We start from the raw sequence: 12655 nt of genomic DNA, 5'->3' as shown, positions 1-12655 counted from the left end.
CCACATATGAAAATGTGTGAGTGATTGCTCAGTCGTGTTGGACTCTTTTGTGACCCCATGGACTGCAGCCCGCTGGGCTTCTCTGTCCATGGAAACCTCCAGCAAAGAATACTGGAGCAGGTTGCCATTTCCTGCTCCAGGGGATCTTCCTGATCCAGGGATCGAACCCACCTCTCTTGCATCTCCTGCATTGGCAGCTGGGTTCTTTACTGTCTGAGCCGCTTGGGAAAGACGCCCACAGCAACGTGATAGCCCGCAGCAGAACCATGACAAATACCAAGCAACACTCTTCAGAGGAGTAATCCTGAGGACACAGTGGATGTGCAGGTGTTGAAGACAGTCAAGACATCCCATGAGGGGCTCTCAACACGGTCAGCAGGGATCTGAACAAAACATAGTGCTTCCTACAGCATCCACAGTTACTGGTTCCTCTTGGACGCGACTGCCAAGAACGTTAACATCAGTGGGTTCCCATAGCGTTCCATATCCAACTGTGTGCTTGTTGCTAAAAATGTGTTCCCCCGCAAAAAAAAAAAAAAAACAAACAAACAAAAAAAAACCAGACTCTTGAAACTGATCTTCCATTTCAAGTAAAATAAGAATGCGCTTTAGAGAAATTGGCAGCCATGTCCACACTTTGCCTATTGACTCTGGATCACATAGCCCTGGCGTGTCCAGTCAAGTCCTTGTGGTTATAACTCCAAAGACCTTGAAACGCCAAATTCCACGGGACTGTCAAAGGGGACAGAGATGCTTGGAGAGGAATTCCCCATCACGCACCCCTATTGAAGCAATTTTGGGGTCAACTGTAAATCCAGTGGGATAAACTCTGAAAGAGAAAATCCCTTTCAACTTGCCTTCGCATATAATGAGTCCGCATGCCTTCATTCCTGGAATGCATGTTTACCTGCCAGAATGATGCCAGAGAGCTGGCCAGGCTTGAGATTATTGAATGAAAGCATCTCATTCTGAAAATGCATAAGACTGCCTCTCTGTGGGAAAAAACACCCTGTTGTTCTGAAATTATGGGTGATGACGAAAGTCATCTGTGTTGCCTCACCAGGTCACTTGCTGCTGGGCTGGTGTGGTGTTTGCCTGGAGGGGTGGATAAGGCAGACAGACTGTAGAACCGTTTTAGTAAACTGTAGTAAATTCTCGACATGGAGAACCCTTTGCTATGCTCCAGGGCTAAGGGAGCAAGATAAGAAATGTGAACTCGTGTCTGCATTCATAAGAGTCAGCAAAGAAAAGTGAGAAATGAATCTGTGAGGTTCAAGAGGGGATAGACAAGGAGGGCCTGCTGTCTGCTCACCTCGGGCAAACCTCTAGCTGGAGATGAGTGCAGGCTGCCTTTTTCAAGTGATGGATTAAAAATGCCACAGAAGGCCCGAATCACCTGCCTCCTTCACGGACCCACGACGTTACCCTGCTCAGGAGAACCTGGACTTTCAAGCTGTTTTCTCTTTGTTTCCCAAACATCAAGCTCACTCTCTCAGCAGTTACGTGGAAAAAGCAGGAGTGCTCTGCTTTTATTTTTTAATGCTTTTTAGAGACATCACTTTGCCGGCAAAGGTCCCTGTGGTCAAAGCTAGGATTTTTCCCCTAGTCATGTATGGATGTGAGAGTTGGACCATAAAGAAAGCTGAGCACTGAAAAATTGATGCTTTTAAACTGTGGTGTTGGAGAAGACTCTTGAGAGCCCCTTGGACTGCAAGGAGATCCAACCAGTCCATCCTAAAGGAAATCAGTCCTGAATATTCATTCGAAGGACTGATGCTGAAGCTGAAGCCCCAGGACTTTGGCCACCTGATGGGAAGAGCTGACTCGTTGAAAAAGACTCTGATGCTGGGAAAGACTGAGGGCAGGAGGAGAAGGGGACGACAGAGGATGAGATAGCTGGATGACATCACCAACTCGATGGACATGGGTTTGGGTAAACTCCGGGAGTTGGTGAAGGACAGGGAAGCCTGGCATGCTGCAGTCCATGGGATCTGGAAGAATTGGACATAACTGAGCAAACAAACAACTGTACTAGGTGAAATATGCACCAGGAAATTAGAAAAAAAATGGGAGCACATGCAACTCAGCCAGAAGACAGGAAGAAACCGGAATCGTTAACTGAGAACCCTGCTCCGATACGGAGTAGTCATGTGAACTAGGATAAGGCGTGGAAGCTTTCCACGCTTCGTCTCCTCATCTGTAACGTGAAAGCAGTGCTAGGGTTTGGGGAAGACGAAATCATCACAGACACAAAGGCTGCTGGAAGCTGTGACGATTCTGTACCTAAATCTCAGGCTGGTTCAAATGAACACACCTCGCATCAGACACGAGAATCTGCTGGGAAAGACTGACGTGTCTGCTGTTCCTCCGAGTCTGCGGGTCTGAACAACAGGCCGTGTTTGGTTCTCTCAACACCCTGAGTGTTTACCACAACTTTTCAGGCAGTCACGTCGTTTCGGATTCTCTTCCAGCAGTTTCAGTAACAGCAGACTTTTAAAACCGCTCCCCCGTTTTCTCAGCTTCTCAAAGTTTGACATTCACGGTTGATCGTAATAGTACACAGCATGGTTTCCATGGAGACCGAAATTTTTTTTTCTCATGTTTCCGTACAATTAACCACACTGCATGCCTACGAGGACAGAAAGCATTGTCTGTGGAATGCAACAGGTTTATTTGGGTGTTTATAACGGCAATTCCAAATGTGTCTTTTAAGATCTTCCTAAGAAAGTGGCATGGTCTCCCCTGGTGATTCCGATGGTAAAGAAGTGAAAGTGAAAAGTTGCTCAGTCGTGTCTGACTCTTTGTGACCCCATGGACTATACAGTCCATGGGATTCTCCAAGCCAGGATACTGGAGTGGGTAACCTTTCCCTTCTCCAGGGGGATCTTCCCAACCCAGGGGTGGAGCCCAGGTCTCCTGCATTGCAGGCAAATTCTTTACCAGCTGAGCCACCAGGTAAGCTCAAGAATACTGGAGTGAGTAGCCTATCCCTTCTTTAGCAGTTCTTCCCTACCCAGGAATCGAACTGGGGTCTCCTGCATCGAAGGCAGATTCTTTATGAGCTGAGCTACCAGAGAACCCCTAGAGGGTGGAGAACCTGCCTGCCAATTGAGACACGGGTTTGATTCCTAGGTCAGGAAGAGCCTCTGGAGAAGGGAATGGCAACCCACTCCTGTATTCTTGCCTGGGAAATCCCATGGACAGAGGACCCTGGTGGGCTACAGTGCTGGGGGTTACAAAGAGTTGGACACGACTGAGGGATTTTGCTTCTTTCACAAGACAGTGGCATCTGTCATCTGTCAATTCTGCTGTGACATCTAGACATACCCTCACCTTCAAGCTTGCTGGATGCTAATAAAATCAATAAAGGTAGAGCTGAAATCTAAACTTGTATGTCAGCCCATCAGCTGATGGCTTCTGTTTGAAACAATTTACAGACTTGTTATTATCCATTCAAACACTTTCAATAATTCGAAACTGAAGAATTTCAATAGTCCTAAATGGAAAACCCTAGAGGGTTACTAAGAGAGATGAGGGGTAGATGTTTATTTCTGGAGGTAAAACTAAGACTTCCCTAGTGATCAAGTGGTTAAGAACCCACCCAGCCAAGGCGGGGGACACGGGTTTGATTCCTCACCTGGGAAGATTGTACATGCTTCAGGACAACCAAGCCTGTGTGTCACAACTACCGAAACCCACTTGCCCTAGCGCCCGTGCCTACAGCAAGAGAAATCCGTGCAATGGGAAGCCTGGACAAGACAACCAGAGAAGCCCCGGCTGGCTGAAACCAGGGGAAGCCCAAGAACAGCGACGATGCCCCAGTGCCACTTAAGTAAATCAATTTAAATAAAAATAAAACTAGACACGGGATGAGAAAGAATGAGGGTCTCCCTCTGTCACTGAGTATATTTGCAACTTTCAGCAGACCACTTAAAATCTCTCAGTTCCACTTTTTGTCATCCCCAAGGAAATGGCACTAAACCTCTCTACCAGTCCTTCATATTCTGAGATTTTTTTTTTTTAAAGCCTATATTGTGGACATGTTGTATTTGGAAATAAAATTGAAGGGATAAAATTCACTGAGGGGACTACATGGACTGCAGGATGTTCTGTTTTTAGATATTTAAATGCCTAGTTAGGAGTTGAGATGATTCTTGGTCTCCAAAATCAGTGTGGACACTGCAGCCATGAAATTAAAAGATGCTTGCTCCTTGGAAGAAAAGCTATGACCAACCTAGACAGCATATTCAAAAGCAGAGACATCACTTCGCCAACAAAGTTCTGATTAGTCAAAGCTGTGGTTTTTCCAGTAGTCACCTATGGATGTGAGATTTGGACCATAAAGAAAGCTGAGCGCCGAAGAATTGGTGCTTTTGAACTGTGATGTTGGAGAAGACTCCCAAGAGTCCCTTGGACTGCAAGGAGATCCAACCAGTCCATCCTAAAGGAAATCAGTCCTGAATATTCATTGGAAGATCTGATGCCCAAGCTGAAGCTCCAATAGTTTGGCCACCTGATGCAAAGAACCAACTCACTGGAAAAGACCCTGATGCTGGGAAAGATTGAAGGCAAGAGGAGAAGGAGGCGACAGAGGATGAGATGGTTGGATGGCATCACTGACTCAATGAACATGAGTTTGTGCAAACTCCAGGAGATGGTGATGGACAGGGAAGCCTGGTGTGGTGCAGTCCATGAGGTCGCAAAGAGTCGGACACAACTGAGCGACTGAGCAACAACAGGTTTGTATGTGAAAACTAACTTTACTTGCTATGTGCGAAAAGTCATTATTTTAAAAACCCAGTATGCTTGAAATCTACACATATCCATAAAGGATATAGTCCTAAGATCATTTTGAAGTCTGCAATAGAGGTTTATTATTTGTCATAAGACGTATTAGACATCATTTCCCTCTGGGGATGGGTGGAGACAAGGTGAGTGGTTGTACTGTGTGGCAGGCAGAAGGATGCCTTGCTTCAGAGATGTTCATGTGCTAATTCCAACACCTATAACAATGTCCCCTCACCTAACCAAAGGGAACTGAGGTCACAGATGGAATTAAACTTGTGATCAGCTGACCTTAAAATAGGAGGATTCTCCTGGATCATCCAGGTGGACTCAAGGGAACCATAAAGCTCTTTAAAAGTGGAAGAGGGGAGTTCCACGGAGGTCCGGTGTTCAGGCACTCTGACTTCTGTGTCCTGGGTTTAATACCTGGACGGGGAAGTAAGATCCTGCATCCTGAACAGGGTGTGGGATGGAGGCAGGACCGCTCAGAGAGGTATGTTATGAACTCACCAGTTGCTTTTGCCAGCTTTGATGGGGAAGGGGGGGACAGGTCCAGGAATGTGGGCACCGTTTTATGCTGGAAAGGGGGTGGAAATCAGACTCTCTCCCCTGTATCTTCTCGAAGGAATGAAGGCCTGCCCACGCAGTGCTACCAGCCCGCTGATAACTCATGTGCATGCTAAGTCGCTTCAGTTGTGTCCAACCCTTTGCGACCCCACGGACTGTAGCCCGCCAGGCTCCTCTGTCCCTGGGATTCTCCAGGCAAGAATGCTGGAGCGGGTTGCCGTCCCCTCCTCTGGGGGATCTTCCCGACCCAGGGATCAAACCCGTTGTTTCTTATGTCCCCGCCATTGGCAGGCGGATTCTTTACCACCAGAGCCACTTGGGAAGCTGTGAGATGATGAACGTGTGTTGTCTTAAGCCATCAAGCGTGTGTCAGTGTGTGTGTGAGTAGCTCACAAGAACGCAGACACGGAACAAGCTTGCGTGCTTTTGGGTGACTGATCAGCCACCTTCAGGACACTGTTCTAGGTCTACAATCCTATGAGTCTTATCTGCCACCCACGAACACACACACACACACACACATACGCGCACGAGCTTCAAAGACAGAAGTCTGCCCAAACCAACCCAAAGCTGGCCTAAATCCTGCTTTCATCAGAACATCCTTCTCTCGTGATGTGTATCTTTTCTGGAAAGGGCTTCTGTTTGCAAAAGACTTCAGACTTTCTTGAGTTCCTCAAGAGGGGCTTCTTGGGCTTGTAGATAGGATGGCTGTTGGCAGGATTGTTCTTCACTGACTACACCCCCTGACTCTCATGGTGCTGTGCTGAAATTAGGTCCAGAAACTTCTGATATTTACAAAACACCGGAGAGTTGCCAGGCAGGTTACAGGGTGGGGCGGGGTGGGGGGGTGCTTCCTTTGTGGCTCAGTCGGTAAAGAGTCCATCTACCAATGCAGGAGACCTGAGTTTGATCCCTGAGTCCGGAAGATCTCCTAGAGAAGGAAATGGCAACCCACTGCAAGATTCTTGCCTGGAGAAATCACACAGACAGAGAAGCCTGGAGGGCTACAGTCCATGGGGTTGCGAAGAGTCAGACACGAGTCAGATGACTAAACCACCACCACCGGGGTGGGTGGGGGGTGGGATAAGAAGGAAAGGCGATAGGTTTAATATAATTTAATACAAAGGAGTACGTTCTGTTCATTTTCGTGAGCTCCGTGCACATGTTTTGCAAGCACTTAATTTGGAAAGGAGCATTCTGGAAATGGAGAGTTTTCACTAATTTAGACTGACCTTCTCCATCGGTTAGCTCCAAGTCATTAATATTATACTGTCACTGATCGGCTACAATACTAATCAGCCCAGGGTCAATTATACACCTAGCAGGACTCACATGGACATTCCACTCATTATTGGGAATCAAATCCTCATCATTATTGAGTGATAAATAGTGACATTGTGCATACTAATTGGGATAAGCAACACTGAGATGAAGGGGGAATGTAATTTCATCATCATTTTTTTTTTTAATGAAAGCAATTTCCTATTTTACCACCTTCTAGATGTAAACTCCGTGACTAACAGGGGGTGTCTTTTGCCTGCTTCGGTTCCCTTCAAAATACCTACCCACTGCCTCGGATAGCTCTGGAAATATTTAAATGGAATTAATCAGACTCGTATGTGATCTTGTATGAATATAAACAGGATGAGAAAACAGATGAAATAATAATGTAGGTGGGTCATTTCTGACGGAGGAGACAGAGGCAGAGGGGGAACTTTGTGGATAAATGCTAGAGACTAACAGTGAGTAATAAAGATGTATTCTGGCTAGATCTCATTTGATTCCACTCAGCTTTGATTACCATTCTCCTTTGATGACAAAGGAGAGCCAGGTTCTGCCTGTGAAGGAGCTTGGCATCTAGAGGCCCGGGTGTCCCCGAGATGTGTCTGTCCGCTGGGGAGACTGGAGTCCTGTTACCCTCAGTGCTTAGAAGAACAATCTTGCTGCATCCTAATCTGATTCCTATGGGATCTTAGGTCCTCTTGTAAATAGGTCCCTTTACAAATTTTGTTGTTCAGTCGCTCAGGCCTACTCGACTCTTTGCGACCCCATGGACTGTAGCCCACCAGGCTCCTCTGTCCATGGGATTTTCCAGCCAAGAATACTGGAGTGGGTTGTCATTTCCTCTTCCAGGGGATCTTGGAGACCCAGAGATCGAACCTGGTAAGGGCTTCCCTGGTAGCTCAGTTAAAGAATCCACCTGCAAGGCAGGAGACCCTGGATTGATTCCTGCATTGGGAAGATTCCCCTGGAGAAGGGATAGGCTACCCACTCCAGTATTCTTGGGCTTCCGTGGTGGCTCAGATGGTAAGGAATTTGCCTGCAAGGCGGGAGACCTGGGTTCGATCCCCTGGAGAAGGGAACGGCTCCCCACTCCAGGATTCTGGCCTGGAGAATCCCATGGATCGAACCTGGGTTTCCTGCATCGCGGGCAGAGTCTTTACCACGGAGCTACCAGGGAAGTGTTCCCTTCCCCACCACCTTATATACACTTATGGTGGCTAAAGTTACTAATTTAATTCTATTACAGAGGCAGACCTCCAGAGATAGCGTGGGTTCGATTCTAGACCACAGGCAATAAAGGAGTGCTGCCATAGAGCAACAAACACAAATGTTTTGGTTTCCCAGTGCACATGGAAGTTATATTTACCCTAGAGTGTAGTCTATTACATGTGCAGGGACATCGCGTCTTAGATCTCGATTTAAAATGAATCACTTTAGGGGACTTCCTTGGTGGTCCAGTGGCTAAGACTTCACACTCCCACTGCCTGGGGCCCAGGCCCAATCGCTGGTCTGGGAACTAGATAACATATGCTGCGTCTAAGAGTTCACATGCCACAACTATGACCTGGAGCAGCAAAATAAATACACAATTTAAATAATCAAATGCTTTATTGCAAAAAAAAAAAAAAGCCACAACAATTATAATTTTGAAATCTCAGACCACTGACCACAGAACACCATAGCAAATAAAAGAGTGATGAAAAAATTTGAAATACCATGAGAATTATCAAAACGTGACAGAGACGCAAAAATGAGCAAATGTTCCCAGCGGATCTGCTCAATGTGAATTTGCCACAAACCTTCAGTTTATTTTTTTAAAAAAATGCAATATATGAAAAGTGCAATAAAATGAGGTCTGCCTTTATTCCCAAGTCATGTCATGACTTTGATTCTGAGAAGTAGGAGATAAGCAATGAAGATTTTTAAGATAAAGAGTGAAATTGCAATCATTAGGTTGTATACTATTTAATAAATCTTAGATACTGTGCACTGAATTATGTGTAAATGAACAACGGAACAAGAAACTCAAAATGAGTCAAAAATATTTGGCATTTTAAGAAATTCAGGAGTTATGAGTGATTGTGTTTTCTGATATTTTTTTTCTTTCAGCATTCTTCTAAAGTAACTTGTGCTGTTTGTCAAAGCAATAATTTAAAAAACTTACAGAGTCATTTTAAAATTATGAGTGTGCAATTAAAACAATCCATCTCACTGTATGAAGGACTAGTTCAATGATGTTACTTGCTCAGCTTTAACAAATATTCCACAACTTTCCAGGACACATTAGAAAACTTTGATATTGCCCTAAATGTCCATATTTAATGTGAGAAAGACATTTCTCCTTCCAAATACCCATGGTTTGTAATTCAACACACTAGCAACTGAGTTGGTTTTCTGGCAAACTGCACAAGACTTATTTCATGCCCACAAAAGCTGATCATAAGAGCAATAGTGAGATTCGGGTAATTGCACATGTTGAAAACAAACACTCTGTAAGCACTTGGATTAACTGAATTCAGTTGAAAAACAAAGTGAGCACATTGAATAAAAACACATAATTGTATGCATTTAAATCGTTAGGTACTTAGGTTGGTTAGAAGAAGCGGTCGTAAGGTCAGAGTCAATAGGAGTACCAAGAAGCATTATGACCGCTCACCATCTCCAAGTGTTTTCTCACTATTTTCCCTTCTTTCTCAAGGAGAATATCAGATATCAGCTGAGAAACCTTAAATGCATCAGCATACATCACACACACACTGATGGAGCTAATATAAAAGGAAGCAAGCAACACCTATCACATGTTGTCATGGAAAGTTTTGTCAGACAAATAGATTGAGCAGTGTTTCCTCATGATAATTATGGTTTTTTTTTTTCTCCTTTTTTCTAACATTTAACATACAGGCATCTTTCTTGACAGAGTGGCTTCCTCCGAAAACCATCACTGATCACTCCAATATTCTCCAGAGATGATGTAAAATGGAAGAGATGCTAAATTTCGTTCCTCCATATTGTCCATGGGGTTCTCAAGGCAAGAATCCTGAAGTGGTTTGCCATTCCCTTCTCCAGTGGACCACGTTTTGTCAGAACTCTCCACCATGACCCGTCCAACTGGGGTGGCCCTACAAGGCACAGCTCATAACTTCATTGAGTCAGACAAGGCTGTGGTCCATGTGATCAGATTGGTTAGTTTTCTATGACTGTGGTTTTCATTCTGTCTGCCCTCTGATGGATAAGGATAAGAGGCTTATGGAAGATCCCTGATGGGAGAGACTGATTGTGGGATAAACTCAGTCTTGGCAATCACCGACTTGATGGACGTGAGTTTGAGCAAGCTCCAGGAGTTGGTGATGGTCAGGGACGCCTGGTGTGCTGCAGTCCATGGGGTTTCAAAGAGTCAGACACAACTGAGAGACTGAACTGACTTGATTCCTCCACTTATTACGTGGTATTTAACCTTCTCCAGGGAAAGCATCTCTCTGTGGTATCCATGTCAACTAGAGAAGGACATGGAATAGAGTTTAAAAAAAAAAGGTACCGAATGGACAAATAACTGCAGTTATCCAATAGTCAATTCTGCAGTTATGGACACATTCCACATCAGTGTTGTCCAAGATGGTACCACGGCAGTTTTCACAGAACTAGAACAAATACTTTAAAAATTTATATGAATACAAAGAAAGACCCCAAATAGCCAAAGCAATATTGAGAAAGAAAAAAGGAGCCGGAGGAATGGGGCTTTCTGACTTCAGACTGTACTGTAAAGCTACGGCGGTCAAGACAATATGATACTGGCACAAAACCACAAACATAGACCAATGTCTTGGAATAGAAAGCCCTGAGAACAACCCATGAAGCTACAGTTACTTAACCTATCACAACAGAGGCAAGAATATGCAGTGGAGAATAGACAGTCTCTTCAACAAGTGGTGCTGGGAAAACCAGACAGCTACACATACACGAAATTAGAACATTTCCCAACACATACACAGAAATAAAGTAAAAATGGGTTAAAGACCCAAATGTCAGACTGGATGCTATAAACCTCCCAGAGGAAAACATAGGCAGGACCGTCTTTGAGATAAGTCACAGCAATATTTTCTGGATCCATCTCCTAGAGTAGTGGAAATAAAACCCCAAATAAACAAATTGGACCCCTGCACACATGCATGCTAAGTCGTTTCAGTTGTGTCCGACTCTTGGCGACGCTATGGACAGCAGCCCACCAGGCTCTTCTGTCCACTGGGTTCTCTAGGCAAGAATACTGGAGTGGGTTGCCATTTCCTTCTCCAATTGGACCCCTAACTAAGCTTAAAAGCTTTTCAACAGCAAAGGAAACCATCAACAAAATGAATGGGAGGAAAGATTTTCAAATGATATGACTGATAAGGGGCTGTATATGTGTGTGTGTGTGAATCACTGTTGTATATGATTCTTTGTGACCCCTTGGACTGTAGCCTGCCACGGTCCTCTGTCCATGGAATTCTCCAGGCAAGAATACTGGAGAGGATTGCTATTTGCTTCTCCAGGGGATCTTCCCAATCCAGGGATCGAACCCAGGTCTCCTGCACTGCAGGCAGACTCTTTACCATCTTAGCCACCAGGTTAATATCCAGCATACATAAACAGCTCATAGAACTCAACACTGAAAAAATAAGCAATCAGATTAAAAAAAGGAATGAAGAACATTTTCCAAAGAGTAACTGAAATCACCAACAGGCATATGAAAAGATGCCATTCATTAGGTAAATGCAAATCATGACTACAATGAGGTATCTGTGGCAAAGAAAGTGAAAGTGAAGTTGCTCAGTCGTGTCGGACTCTTTGTGACCCCATGAACTGTATAGCCTATCAGGCTCCTCTGTCCATGGGATTTTCCAGGCAAGAGTACTGGAGTGGGTTGCCATTTTCTTCTCCAGGGGATCTTCCCGACCCAGGGATCGAACAAGGGTCTCCTGCATTGTAGGCAGAGACTTTTTACCCGTCTGAGCCAGCAGGGAAGTCCATCTGTGGAAAACTGTTTCTATAAATAGAACTTCCACGTGACCCAGCAGTTTCATTCTGGATTATGTATCCAAAAAACAAAATACAACCACTAGCTTGAAAGGGTACATGTACCCCAATTTTACAGTATCACTGTTTGCAAGAGCCAAGATATGGAAGCCACTTAGATATCCATTGACCAATGAACAGATAAGGAAGATGTGGTCCATATATACAATGGAATGCTACCCAGTCATAAAAAGGATGAAAGCTTTGCCATTTGCAGCACTATGAATGGACTTGGAGGGTATTAGGCTAAATGAAGTCATGAAGAGAAAGACTAGTACCATATGATATCACTTATAGGTGAAATTGAAAACGTTTAACAAATCAGTGAATATGCCAAAAAAAAAAAAAAAAAAGCTGACTCACATATACAGAGGACAAATAAGTGGTTACCAGTGGGGAGATGGAAGGAGGAGGGACAGTGTATGAGTAACGGATTAAAAGCTACAAGCTGTTAGGTGTAACATAAGCTACAAGGATGTAATGTAGAAGGTGGAGAATATAGCCAATATTTGATAATGACTATAAATGGAGTATAACCTTTAAAAATTCTCAGTCACTAAATTGTACACCTGCAACTTACGCAATATGAAACAGCAACTATGAAAGTGAAAATGAAAGTCGCTCAGTCGTGTCTGACTCTTTGTGACCCCGTGGACTATAGAGTCCATGGAATTCTCCAGGCCAGAATACTGGAGTGGGTAGCCTTTCCCTTCTTCAGGGGATCGTCCCAACCCAGGGATCGAACCCAGGTCTCCTGCATTGCAGGCGGTTTCTTTGCCAGCTGAGCCGCAAGGGAAGCCCAATTGAACAGCAACTATAATTCAATTAAAACTAAGAATAAAAACAGTTCTAGTCATTAAAAAGTCAATATGGTAGTGACTAGTCACATCTGGCGATTGAGTCCTTTAAATGTGAGAGACATAAGTGAGGAACCGTGCTTTAATTTAAATAAATGAAACTTAATTGGCTG

This window comes from Dama dama, chromosome X (assembly GCF_033118175.1).
Source record: "Dama dama isolate Ldn47 chromosome X, ASM3311817v1, whole genome shotgun sequence".
NCBI lineage: Eukaryota > Metazoa > Chordata > Mammalia > Artiodactyla > Cervidae > Dama > Dama dama.
Note: the sequence above shows the minus strand (reverse complement) of the source record.